General features: G+C 34.8%; 1 long non-coding RNA gene across 7 annotated transcripts; it reads right to left on the minus strand.

The window, feature by feature from the left end:
• Nucleotides 1-2,939: 2,939 nt before the first annotated feature.
• LOC110940242 lies at nucleotides 2,940-7,056 on the minus strand. 7 transcript variants are annotated; one of them, XR_002592931.2, is made up of 10 exons: nucleotides 6,598-7,056; nucleotides 6,213-6,517; nucleotides 6,065-6,138; nucleotides 5,721-5,815; nucleotides 5,322-5,505; nucleotides 5,162-5,254; nucleotides 4,318-4,453; nucleotides 4,094-4,236; nucleotides 3,768-3,988; nucleotides 2,940-3,235 (listed from the first exon to the last, which is right to left on the minus strand). It is a non-coding gene; the product is annotated as an uncharacterized LOC110940242 (long non-coding RNA). The 7 variants fall into 7 exon arrangements; XR_002592926.2 differs by having other exon boundaries at nucleotides 6,076-6,323; nucleotides 6,459-6,517; nucleotides 6,598-7,055; XR_002592928.2 differs by having other exon boundaries at nucleotides 6,076-6,138; nucleotides 6,598-7,055.
• Between the last annotated feature and the right edge of the window lie 4,765 nt (nucleotides 7,057-11,821).

Genomic DNA, 11,821 nt, shown 5'->3' on the forward strand with positions numbered 1-11,821 from the left:
GTGTATTAGCTCTGAAGGATTTGGATGAAGTTGATTTGAAGATGATTGATGCTACTCCGTTAGTTCCGGACGAAACCGATTTCTCTACGATTGATGAAATCTTCATCGGTTCGGATCCGGAACGTCCTGTTTATGTTGGTCAAGATAATGCGGAGTTTAATGCTCTTGATGATGGGTATGTGGCGGAAAAGACAGCAGAATTTGCTAATCTTTCTTCAGATTCTCCTACAGCTCAAGAAAACCGTGAGAAGACCGTGAACGAATGGCGAGCGGATTTCCTAGCTAGGAATCCTCCTCCGCTCCCTCCGTTGGATCAAGTCAACTACATGAATCTAGAAAAGAATCAGGCTCGAGGTCGTATTATCAGCTGGATGTTCATCAAGGAGCTTCACTGCATGGTTGTGAAGCGAGAATGCGGCCTTCAGTACTTCAGGACTCTTCTCAGCATTCTTTCACTTCCTTATTATGATGTTGCTGTTTTGGCTCAGTTGGAGGTTATTAATCGAGTCGAAGACAAGATGGTGGATCTGTTCGCCAAGAAGATCAGGTTGGAACGAAGAAGGGGTTGGAAGGATCGCTATACAAGCCGCAGTTTCCTCGATACGAGCAGATCAGGTTTACACTTGATCCAGATACCAATACTGCTCGTTATCGTTTAGTTTATGATCCTCCAAAGTTGATGAAGAAGATACCGTTGTTGAAGATGAAGACAGATTTTCTGGGTAACTTTCGTTGCTGGGTTTATGATGCAGATACTGGAGAAGCGGTGATCCTATTCCAAGACAGTCAGGAGAACTTTCGAATAATAGATCCGATGTGGATTACTAACATGTCCAGGTCGGATATTATTGTTCTTAAGGATCACAAGATCAACTACTTGGTTAGGGATCGGGAACAAGAAATGAAGTTTTAGAAGATGGCCTTGTATTGCTTCAACCTACTTGTGAATGCGGGAAGTGCATGGTCAACGCATCACTTAACGGTTGAAAGGACGTCAGAGACGTGAAGACACGAAGATCGAGACAAAGCTACAGCCAAGGGGGAGTTTGTTGGTGCACTTGTGTCTGTAAGTTTGACCAAGTCAACCATCCTCCTGGTTTGACTTGGCCAAACAGTTAACACATAGATTGTAAGTTTGTTGTGTCGAAGGATGTCATCGAAGGATTGTTTATATCCTTCGATGAGCTCGAAAGATAACCTTCGATGGATGCAGTTGGACCTCGAAGGATATACCATCCTTCGAGGTATATGTGGATCCTTCGATAGCTGTATGATCGACAGATCATCTTTCGAGCAGTCAATCTGATCCTTCGGCCAGACTAACTGTTGTGGGTATATATAGTCATGTAATGTGTTCACCTCATTGTGTGAGTGAACTTAGTCTTGTAGAGAGCGTATTTTCAGTTTGGTCAAGGGCTGTAACCGTGTCCACTGAAATACAAGAGAAAACTTTGATATCTCGTGTGTCTACCTTTCTCTTTGTAGCTTGTGTTCTCATATAAACTACCGGTTTGCATTCTAGCTTGGATTCCGCACTTGCTAGTGTGTTAAACATAACAAGGATAAGGTTTAACCTCGACCTCCGGGGGACCTACAAGCACGGGGCGTGTTCAGTCTTCTGCCTTCTCTGTTTTGCTTGGGAGGATGCTGTCGAGGGGTCGGGCAATCCACTTATGTTCCTTTTCTTGTATTTATGTTAGATTTAGCTGTCTTTTTGCTTCTTTTGTTAATTTGAGCTCATTTAATCCTGAAAATACAAAAGGAAGACAAAAACACTCTTTTTCCAACATTAGTACTTAAAAAGGGTTATTTTTATGCCTAATTTGATGTAATTTATATGTTGCATTTTACACACATCATTTACTCATATAAATATAAATGATTGTTATATATTATCTCAATTTACCTTTACGTCAATTTTCTTAAAATTTATTTTTCAATGATTATATCGATTTTGTCTTGGTTTTCTTTTTGTAATAAAAAATTTAAATTATAAACACATAAGTGATTAAATGAGTATTTAAATTAAATTCTATATTAAATTAATACTAAATTAATATATTAGATTAATCTCAAACATTATTAGTTATTCATATATCTAATAACATACAAATATAAATATAAATATAATATATATATATATATATACACACACTTATGTTTTGAAAACTGTGAAAACTAGGCCTTACGAAAGGTGTTCTTTCAAAAAAAATATCAAAAAACTCACTCAAAACCACTAATAAAGAAGGGGTAAAATTGATATATATATATATATATATATATATATATATATATATATATATATATATATATATATATATATATATATATACACTAGCTTTCTACCCGCGCGATGCGGCGGCGGAGGCGATTTACAATAGGATACTCGTTTACCGTTAGTTTATCAGTCGTTTCGTGATATATTCTAGGAATGATCACGGTTCGATTTCAAATCGTAAAACCGCCCAAACCGGTCTTCGGTTTGGTTTCGCGGTCACTTTCTTTCTTTAACTTTTGGCTTGTCGGTTTCAAAATCTTCAAAACATAGCGACTGATTTGATTTTCGGTTTTATACCAAAACCGGCCATATAAAATCAGACCAGACCATTAATGCGGTTGTGAAAATTTACAATCTTCATCTTGTTTTCTATTATTTTATCAATCCCTCTCGTGATATAGTTTATGGTATGTCTGTTTTTTTTCTCTCATTTATTTCTCATAACATCGTTGTAGTAATATCTTTTTATCAATTTTTTGTATATTTTTATATTTTTCCTTGGGCCCGTTAGAGATATAGCTTAACCCAAATCAACCATACAAAAGTAAACATGGGAGTGAAATAGCCTAATTTTTAAAGATGAACTCGATTCATTATTTTCAACTTACTGTACAATTCTCCCACTTCTAATAATTAGCCCTCTGTGACATTTTAGAACTCATTCAAAAGAAAGTCATGCGTCATATTGTACTATCACTATACAACGTAAATGAAGTCTCTGTATATGAAGTAACTTGTTGCCATACAAGGGAAGGTGGGGTTTATTTTATATAAAATTTACATGACAAATGAATCACAAAAGTAACCCATGCCTGGTTTCACATCGAACTCAACGACCAGTGTAGATTTATAACATCACTATAAAATGGTGGAACTTGTCTTCTTTTCAGAACCATGTTTCACTATAGTAGAACTTGTCTTCTTAATGGGCATTCTGTCATCCACAAACTTGCAGACCTGCACCAATTTGAGAAAAAAAAAAAAAAACAGATGCATACCATAAGCACAGCACATCTTAATTAAAACAAGTCAATACACTATAAGTTTGTGTAACCTGGAACCCAGTATTCAGAGAGGCAAATACGAGGATTAGCATACAACCAAAGCAGGTTGTGTTGTTTAACTACAAACATTTTCTGTCGTTTTTTTATAACTGATTGTGTTTTAGACTATTAGTTATAATTAGAAAAACAACATTATTACAGTAAGTAAATAAGTAAGAATCTGAATGTTTAAAAAACGATTTAGAAGGTTTTACACATTAGAAACAGATGCATACCCTTCAAGCTATACTTTTTACCTGACCCATTAGACAATTTTAGATATGCGATAAACCATACCGACCCATTCGCAATAACTGAACAAACTCATTTGTTCATTGGCCAAGAATGATACGCGATTCTTATTCTAATACGCAAAGGCATATCACTGCACCATCATAATAATCAAGAATTTTCACAAAAAAAAAAAAAACGTAAAACAGGCAAACCTGATGGAGTCAACGACAGTTCCCAAGTGTACTTGTTCATGGTAACATGAGCTTATACACATCAGCAAAAGATCAAATCCCATGACTCTAGTCGAGACATGGCTCTTATTACCAATTGGGCAGTTCCGTACGTCCCCATGACTCTAGTCGAGACATGGCTCTTATCACCGATCAGTCAATCCTTGGCTAGCCACGAAATCTGATAGCTTTGCGTTGTAGTCCTACACATTCATACGTAAGGGTAAAAAGGTCATTTTAACTAAAGTTAAGATTTTGCACTTTATTTTGTGCAATTTTCTATAAAATTTCATAACAACACAACATACCGAATCTAGCAACGCATTAGAAGTCTTGCAATCGCGATAAATCACTTTTGCTTTCGCACCATGAAGAAAAACAAGTCCTTTAGCAGCTCCGAGAGCAACCTTTAACCGAAGACTCCACGATAATGGTTGAAAATAAGGTCCTCCTAAATATCAATCATACAAAATATGATAACTTTGTATTGTTTGTAAGTAGATCCAGAGATATTGAAATATAACAAACTCACTCCTAAATAAGTGATTTTCCAAGCTCCCACAAGGCATGAATTTGTACAATAAAAGCCGTTGTTTGTCCTCCAAACAATATCCGATCAATTGTACGAGATTCGGGTGCAAAAGTTGCCCGAGATAATTCACTTCTGCCTGCAAAAACCGATTACAAAAGTACATATGTTGATGAACCAAGAAATCTTGAAATGAGAAAATAGGCAGGTATGTGGGTTGGATTGTGGGTTGGATGATGACGGGTCAAAATGGGTCGGTTTTTACCCAAGAGGCGTTTTGTCAGATAATTCAACTTTCTTGTTCATGTAGGTAGTATGACAAAGGTTATATTATTTCAGTAATAATCTAAAAACCTACATATTTTATACATTTGAAAAAGCATTTGAGCTTCTTTTTAAGTGAAAGAACATTCGACCCGTTTGTTTTTTAAGTGAAAAAGCATTCGACCCATATCTTTTTAATCAAAAAAGCATTTGACCCGCTTCTTTTTAAGCGAAAAAAGCATTCGACCCGCTTCTTTTTAAGCGAAAAGGCATTCGACCTGTTTCTTTTTAAGCAAGAAAGCATTTGACCCGCTTCTTCTTAAGCGAAAAAAGCATTCAACCCGTTTCTTTTTAAGCAAAAAAGGTTTCTACCCGCTTCTTTTTTAGCGGTAAAGCATTCGACCCGTTTCTTTTTAAGCGAAAAAGTATTCGACCCGCTTCTTTTTAAGTGAATATGCATTCGACCTGCTTCTTTTTAACTGAAACCTCTACTAATCCAAGCCAGTCATGCAATACATTAATTAAACTCTCTAGAAAAACCTCCTTTTACAGTAACATATGCTATTTAGATATGAGATTCTACCTCTTTTTAGGCAGGACACAAGAGACAAAGCTTCCCCTTGTTTTATCATGTATGAAATTGTTTTTTATGTATATCGCCCAACTTCAACATAACCTGAAACCACAAGCCATAAGTTCAATGGGCCATGAAAGTTTAATAAAAACAGTTACATTTAACGCACCTGGAATCAATCCCTAATCATCATCGGGCTCTTCTAAGGCGCCAGCACTACCTGGGTTCATGATAGAACCCTAGCAACCCAAAACCGTTTCCATCTACTCTTGATTCCGACTGCTACCATAGCTTCTTCATGACCGTTGCCACCAAGGGTCACCAATCTTCAGGCTCTTTGTGTTTGGATCTGACTGCAAATATAGCACATTATGCAGCCAAAATCAAGAACTGATAGTTATTGTTTTTTATAACTATACATAACTCATTGAATGGATTCACTTCTCTACATTTTAAAAAGCAAATAATAAAATTTCAAATAGCCAATTGTGTAACACGTTGATTATCATGTGAATATCAAATCACTGAATGCAATGAAACAATTACAGAATTATAAGGGTACATTCACCTAAAGTTCATTAGGGGCCATGAACCTTTCAGCATAACTTCCATAAGCAATAGATTGACCATCAGAAACGACTCCTCTTCCCCACATCCAGGCCCCTGACCATTTTTACAACTTTCACACTTAATCGGAACAAATATATGAAAATAAAATTCAGCAATAAACACCATTGATGAATAAAAATGTGAAATATAAGAAAAAACATCTTTAAATCTAACAGAATCAAGACTCAATACTCAAAAACAAGAATATTTCTAATAGAACCATCATAAAGCCTCGTAGAAAAATAAATTGTATCTCATCAGTAAAGATGAAACCCTAGATCTCAAAAGATCACATGACGTTACCAGAAATATACCAGTAATTCAAGAGTTATGATATCCTCCATCAAGAGCATTGCACGTGCATCTTAACTTGCACCCTGAAATCAACAATTAATCCATTCAAAATGAAAAGACAACACGTCGATTGAGTAACAAAAAGACAACACGACACCATCTGTAATCCTATGCCACCAAGGCTGCGTATAGCCAGTCGATTGAGTAACAATCCTCACTCCCATCTTCACTGTTTTGCTCTTATCTCGACTTTTTGTCGGCATTATTCCTAAATCCACCACTTAGTTTCCTCAAAAACATGATTATTGACCAAATAATCACATACAAGCTCATGATTACAATAGAAACATCGATTTATATCAGATTATGCTCTAAATTTGAACAAAAAATATAAAACCCTAACTTATTGAATTGACTGGCCTTCTTTATTTTATAGAGGATTTGGATGTTTGAACACAGACCCTGAAACACAAACCAATCAAAATCAAACGGGTTCACACACACACTTATTCGAAATCACATAAAAATCAAACATATACCACCTTGTGTGACATTTCGGTCGACCGGCGGCATTGAACACGTGGGTGGGCTTCACAGCAACGACGTCGGCTTTTAGGGTGTGTTAGAATTCTACCCGGTCAGAGCCGTATGTGTACTTGATGCCCTAAGATTTGTAGATTTGGCCCAGTAAACCGCTGATCCAGGCCATACGACCTTAAATCAAGAAGTTGTGGTGGGTTATGAGCTGTGAAAGTTATGTGGGAGGAGCCGATTTCGTAGGAAGCGATGGTGGCTGATGGCATTGAGTTCTTTAAAGAGAGAAGGTATGTGGGGCTTTTATTGTTGCTGCGGTGTTATGGCGGTGGTGGCAATATTAGGTTTTCTCTGGGAGAAGATGGAAGAACATTAGAGAAACATGAATGTTGAATGGATAGATCTGGCCTTGGGAGTTGGGAAGAGTAAAGGAATTCAAAATTTGAATGGATAGATCTGGCCGCCCAAAATGCTTGTGTTGAAAAGGTGTTAAAAAGGACTTTCAACACTTTTATGCTTTAATGATTGTATAATGTGTTTAAAATAGTTGTACAATGGCAAATGACCATTCTTGCCCTTCCTATATGCTTATTAAAGTAGTATAGATATAGGGGACCGCTAAAATGAAAACCACCTCCAGTTATAAGAACCATGAGAACTTTTTGATCCAGGGCGAGTTGGACCAAAGAATTTTTTCATAAACGTAGATACATTTATTATAAACACATTTGTAAAAAAAAAACTCAAAAAAAAAATGTCGTGAGTGTATTTTTGAGCACCACAAAGTTTGTCTGTAAAAACAAACTTTGTGGTGCTCAAAACTACACTCACGACATTTTTTTTTTGAATTTTTTTTTTTACAAATGTGTTTATAATACACGCATCTACGTTTATGAAAAAAAATTTTGGTCCAACTCGCCCCGTACGGTGTAGTTCTCATGGTTCTTTCAACGGGAGGTGGTTTTCATTTTAGCCGTCCCCTATATATATATATATATATATATATATATATATATATATAGGGATATGATCATGAGAAAACTAGATATAAATGAGAAAACCAAAAAACTATTAAACATAGGGGTATTTTTTTCAACAAACACAATTACACGCTTTATGTTTCGCCCAATTCATAACCCACACACACAGTCTTGATTTTGTTTTCTGGAGGTTTCGTGTTCAACAATTCTCGAATACTATATCAATCAATTCCATAATTGTATCAATTACTCATACATATAACGAATCTCATACCCAATTCAAGCTGTTTCGCATCTAAATTCATGTTTAACAAACGTAGGTAATCGGATTTCATGTTTATTTTATCACATATTGTTCATAATCGGAATTCGGATATGTCTGATTGTTGTTTAATCGATATTGTTGTTAAATCGTTCAGGTATGGCTTCATCTAGCAGTTCTACAAACACTGGTGCCATTATTGATGACGCATTAATCGGTTCTAGGTCAGGTGATAACGATGATGACAGACACGAACGTATCGATGATTCAACTGATGTTAACAATTCAAGTTATCTCAATCATAATGTCCGTCCATTACGTTTGTATGACGTCGATCAATTAGGTAAATTATTTATTTATTAAAAAAAATGTGTATTACACATGTGTACACGTGCTAGTATTACGATGTGAACTGTATATATCATTAATCATTAATTGTTAACATGTTTGTATTTTCAATATAATATGTTGTTTTTTTATTGTACGTACGTACGTACGTACGTACGTATGTATGTACGTACGTATGTATGTATGTATGTATGTATGTATGTATGTATGTATGTATGTATGTATGTATGTATGTATGTATGTATGTATGTATGTATTGTATGTATGTATGTATGTATGTATGTATGTATGTATGTATGTATGTATGTATGTATGTATGTATGTATGTATGTATGTATGTATGTATGTATGTATGTATGTATGTATGTATGTATGTATGTATGTATGTATGTATGTATGTATGTATGTATGTATGTATGTATGTATGTATGTATGTATGTATGTATGTATGTATGTATGTATGTATGTATGTATGTATGTATGTATGTATGTATGTATGTATGTATGTATGTATGTATGTATGTATGTATGTATGTATGTATGTATGTATGTATGTATGTATGTATGTATGTATGTATGTATGTATGTATGTATGTATGTATGTATGTATGTATGTATGTATGTATGTATGTATGTATGTATGTATGTATGTATGTATGTATGTATGTATGTATGTATGTATGTATGTATGTATGTATGTATGTATGTATGTATGTATGTATGTATGTATGTATGTATGTATGTATGTATGTATGTATGTATGTATGTATGTATGTATGTATGTATGTATGTATGTATGTATGTATGTATGTATGTATGTATGTATGTATGTATGTATGTATGTATGTATGTATGTATGTATGTATGTATGTATGTATGTATGTATGTATGTATGTATGTATGTATGTATGTATGTATGTATGTATGTATGTATGTATGTATGTATGTATGTATGTATGTATGTATGTATGTATGTATGTATGTATGTATGTATGATGTATGTATGTATGTATGTATGTATGTATTGTCACACCCCCAAAATCCACCATGCGGAGTATCACCGCTTGGAGGCGTGACATGACCAGGATCGAGCCACCAATCATATTGAACAACATAATCAAGTAAATAAAACCAAACACAATACGATTGGTGAGCAATAGGAAGTAATCCGATTTTAGTTTAACAGCGAAAGCGTAAAACATAAAAATTCAAGCCCTAAATTGGGGATTTTTACATATTTCCCCCTCCTAAGCAGCTTTATTACATATTTCCCCAACCCATAAACTTAATTACATATTTCCCCTTCCTAAAGAAGCCTTATTACATATTTCCCCAATCTCTAAATTTTTATTACATATTACCCCAATCTCTTAATTTAATTACATATTTCTCCTTCCTAAACCCCATATATTACATATTTATCCATTTCATTAAAAATACTCTTATAAAATTACTATTTTACCCCTAATGAGTTTATTAAATAAATAACTACAATATATTTCCTAGCTTCACCTTTGAACCCGGATATTTTTATTTATTTTTAAATTAAAAAAAGTAAAATAAATATTAATTATTTGAGAACAAACCTTTCGTTATATTGCCCAACCAAGATACAGATCAGATCCACAAACGCCGAATTTACTCACTACACTATATCATCACAGCCTCCTATTTTTCATACAACTAAAAGCAGAAAAAAAGGCAAACAGAGACGGGTGAAATCCTCATTCAACTGATCAAAATTCAAAACACAACATAACAAACACCCCAGATTTTGTTATAACCATAAGTTGTCGATATCATGGGCTCATTCCTCTTAGCAAATTCAGTTGTATCAAAGTCTAAACCCCACATGAAAGGGTTGTACAAATTATAAAAAAAATCAAACGAAAGGTTTGTTCACAAATAATTAATATTATTTATTTTATTTTTTTAATTGAAAAATAAAAAAAATATCCGGGTTCAAAGGTGAAGCTAGGAAATATATTGTAGTTATTTATTTAATAAACTCATTAGGGGTAAAATAGTAATTTTATAAGAGTATTTTTAAGGAAATGGATAAATATGTAATATATGGGGTTTAGGAAGGTGAAATATGTAATTAAATTTAGAGATTGGGGTAATATGTAATAAAAATATAGAGATTGGGGAAATATGTAATAAGGCTTCTTTAGAAAGGGGAAATATGTAATTAAATTTATGGGTTACGGAAATATGTAATAAAGCTGCTTAGAAGGGGGAAATATGTAAAAATCCCTAAATTGGAAACATGAGTCCATAGTTCATAAGTTTAAAGTCCAAAAGTAGGTTTAATAAGTTCATAAAGTTTATTCATTAAGTACGGGACATATCAGTTCGCATCCCACAACGACCACCTCCATATGCAAGCTCCATAGCATCTAATGACCTGCAAAGCATGTAATAACGAGTCAACAACAAAATTGACTGAGTTCACGGTTGGTTGTCCATTTTAGAGTTGTTTCCAAAAACATAGTTTAATCTCAATCGGCTATCCAGCCGTGGGGGTTACCCCATAGTTCGAAAACGTTTATTAGTTAACCATCCCATGTCCATCTTCCCTGGCTATCCAGCCCGGCACTTTGGCCGTGGGGAGCTACCCCAGTATTTTAAACTACCAGACTCGTTTATCATATCGACTACTAACAAAAATCAATTGTGCCCTAGCGTCGGTGTTCTATCACCACCGATGTGCCATAGTCCATTAGTACACGCCCGTCCGACTGGCACGGTATGAGGTTTGTTAAACCTAATAGCGCTATTAACTAATGACCCGCTCGCCATAGCCTCGGCGATTAAGTCGATACAAAAAGGGAGGGACTTCGCAGATAGAGTTCTAGTCCAGTAAGTCTAATACGTCCCAACAGGACGAGGAATTTACATTCCTAAACACGTCTCAAGGACGAGGAATTCACATTCCTGAACGCGTCCCAAAGGACGAGGAATCCCTATTCCTGTACCCATTCCCATTCCCACCGGGAAATTACCATGCTTTGTAGAAAAGTGTGAACTCACCTTGGTTCGCTCGGTTAGATTCTCAAATATCGCTAACAGTCAAGGTCGGTCAATACGTCCTAGTATGATTTATAGTTAGTCATTTAGTGTCTTACAAATAGAGCACAAAGTTCCTACACGTATCTATCACATAACATGTATTACTTTAACTGTTTATGCCCAAATATACTTCCCATCCATTCCCCACTCATAATCAAACATACAATAATGTATATAACACATATAACATGTTAGATCATTCGCAGATAGCATACTCGACATTTAGACACGCAAGTCACAACTTATATCAATTCAGCATTAATATTCAAAACCGGCTGTTTTCGGACATTTAAATAAAATAGTTAAATTATTCCAAAAATTCCCAAATTTTTACAGAATGTCTTAAACGTTCCAAATTTAATTGTGTAAAAATATCGGGGTCCGGTTAATTACCAATATTTTATAAAAATTCATGTTCCGGACTGAACTCAGATTTGTGTATTTCTGACCACAGTCCACGGAACAATTTATTAAAAATTCATCGAGTGTCCGATTTACAAAATTCAAGTGGGGTAATTACAAATGCATCGGTTGTCATCTACTGTACAAATTTCATGGTCCGATTCATCA

Source organism: Helianthus annuus, chromosome 3 (genome assembly GCF_002127325.2).
Source record: "Helianthus annuus cultivar XRQ/B chromosome 3, HanXRQr2.0-SUNRISE, whole genome shotgun sequence".
NCBI lineage: Eukaryota > Viridiplantae > Streptophyta > Magnoliopsida > Asterales > Asteraceae > Helianthus > Helianthus annuus.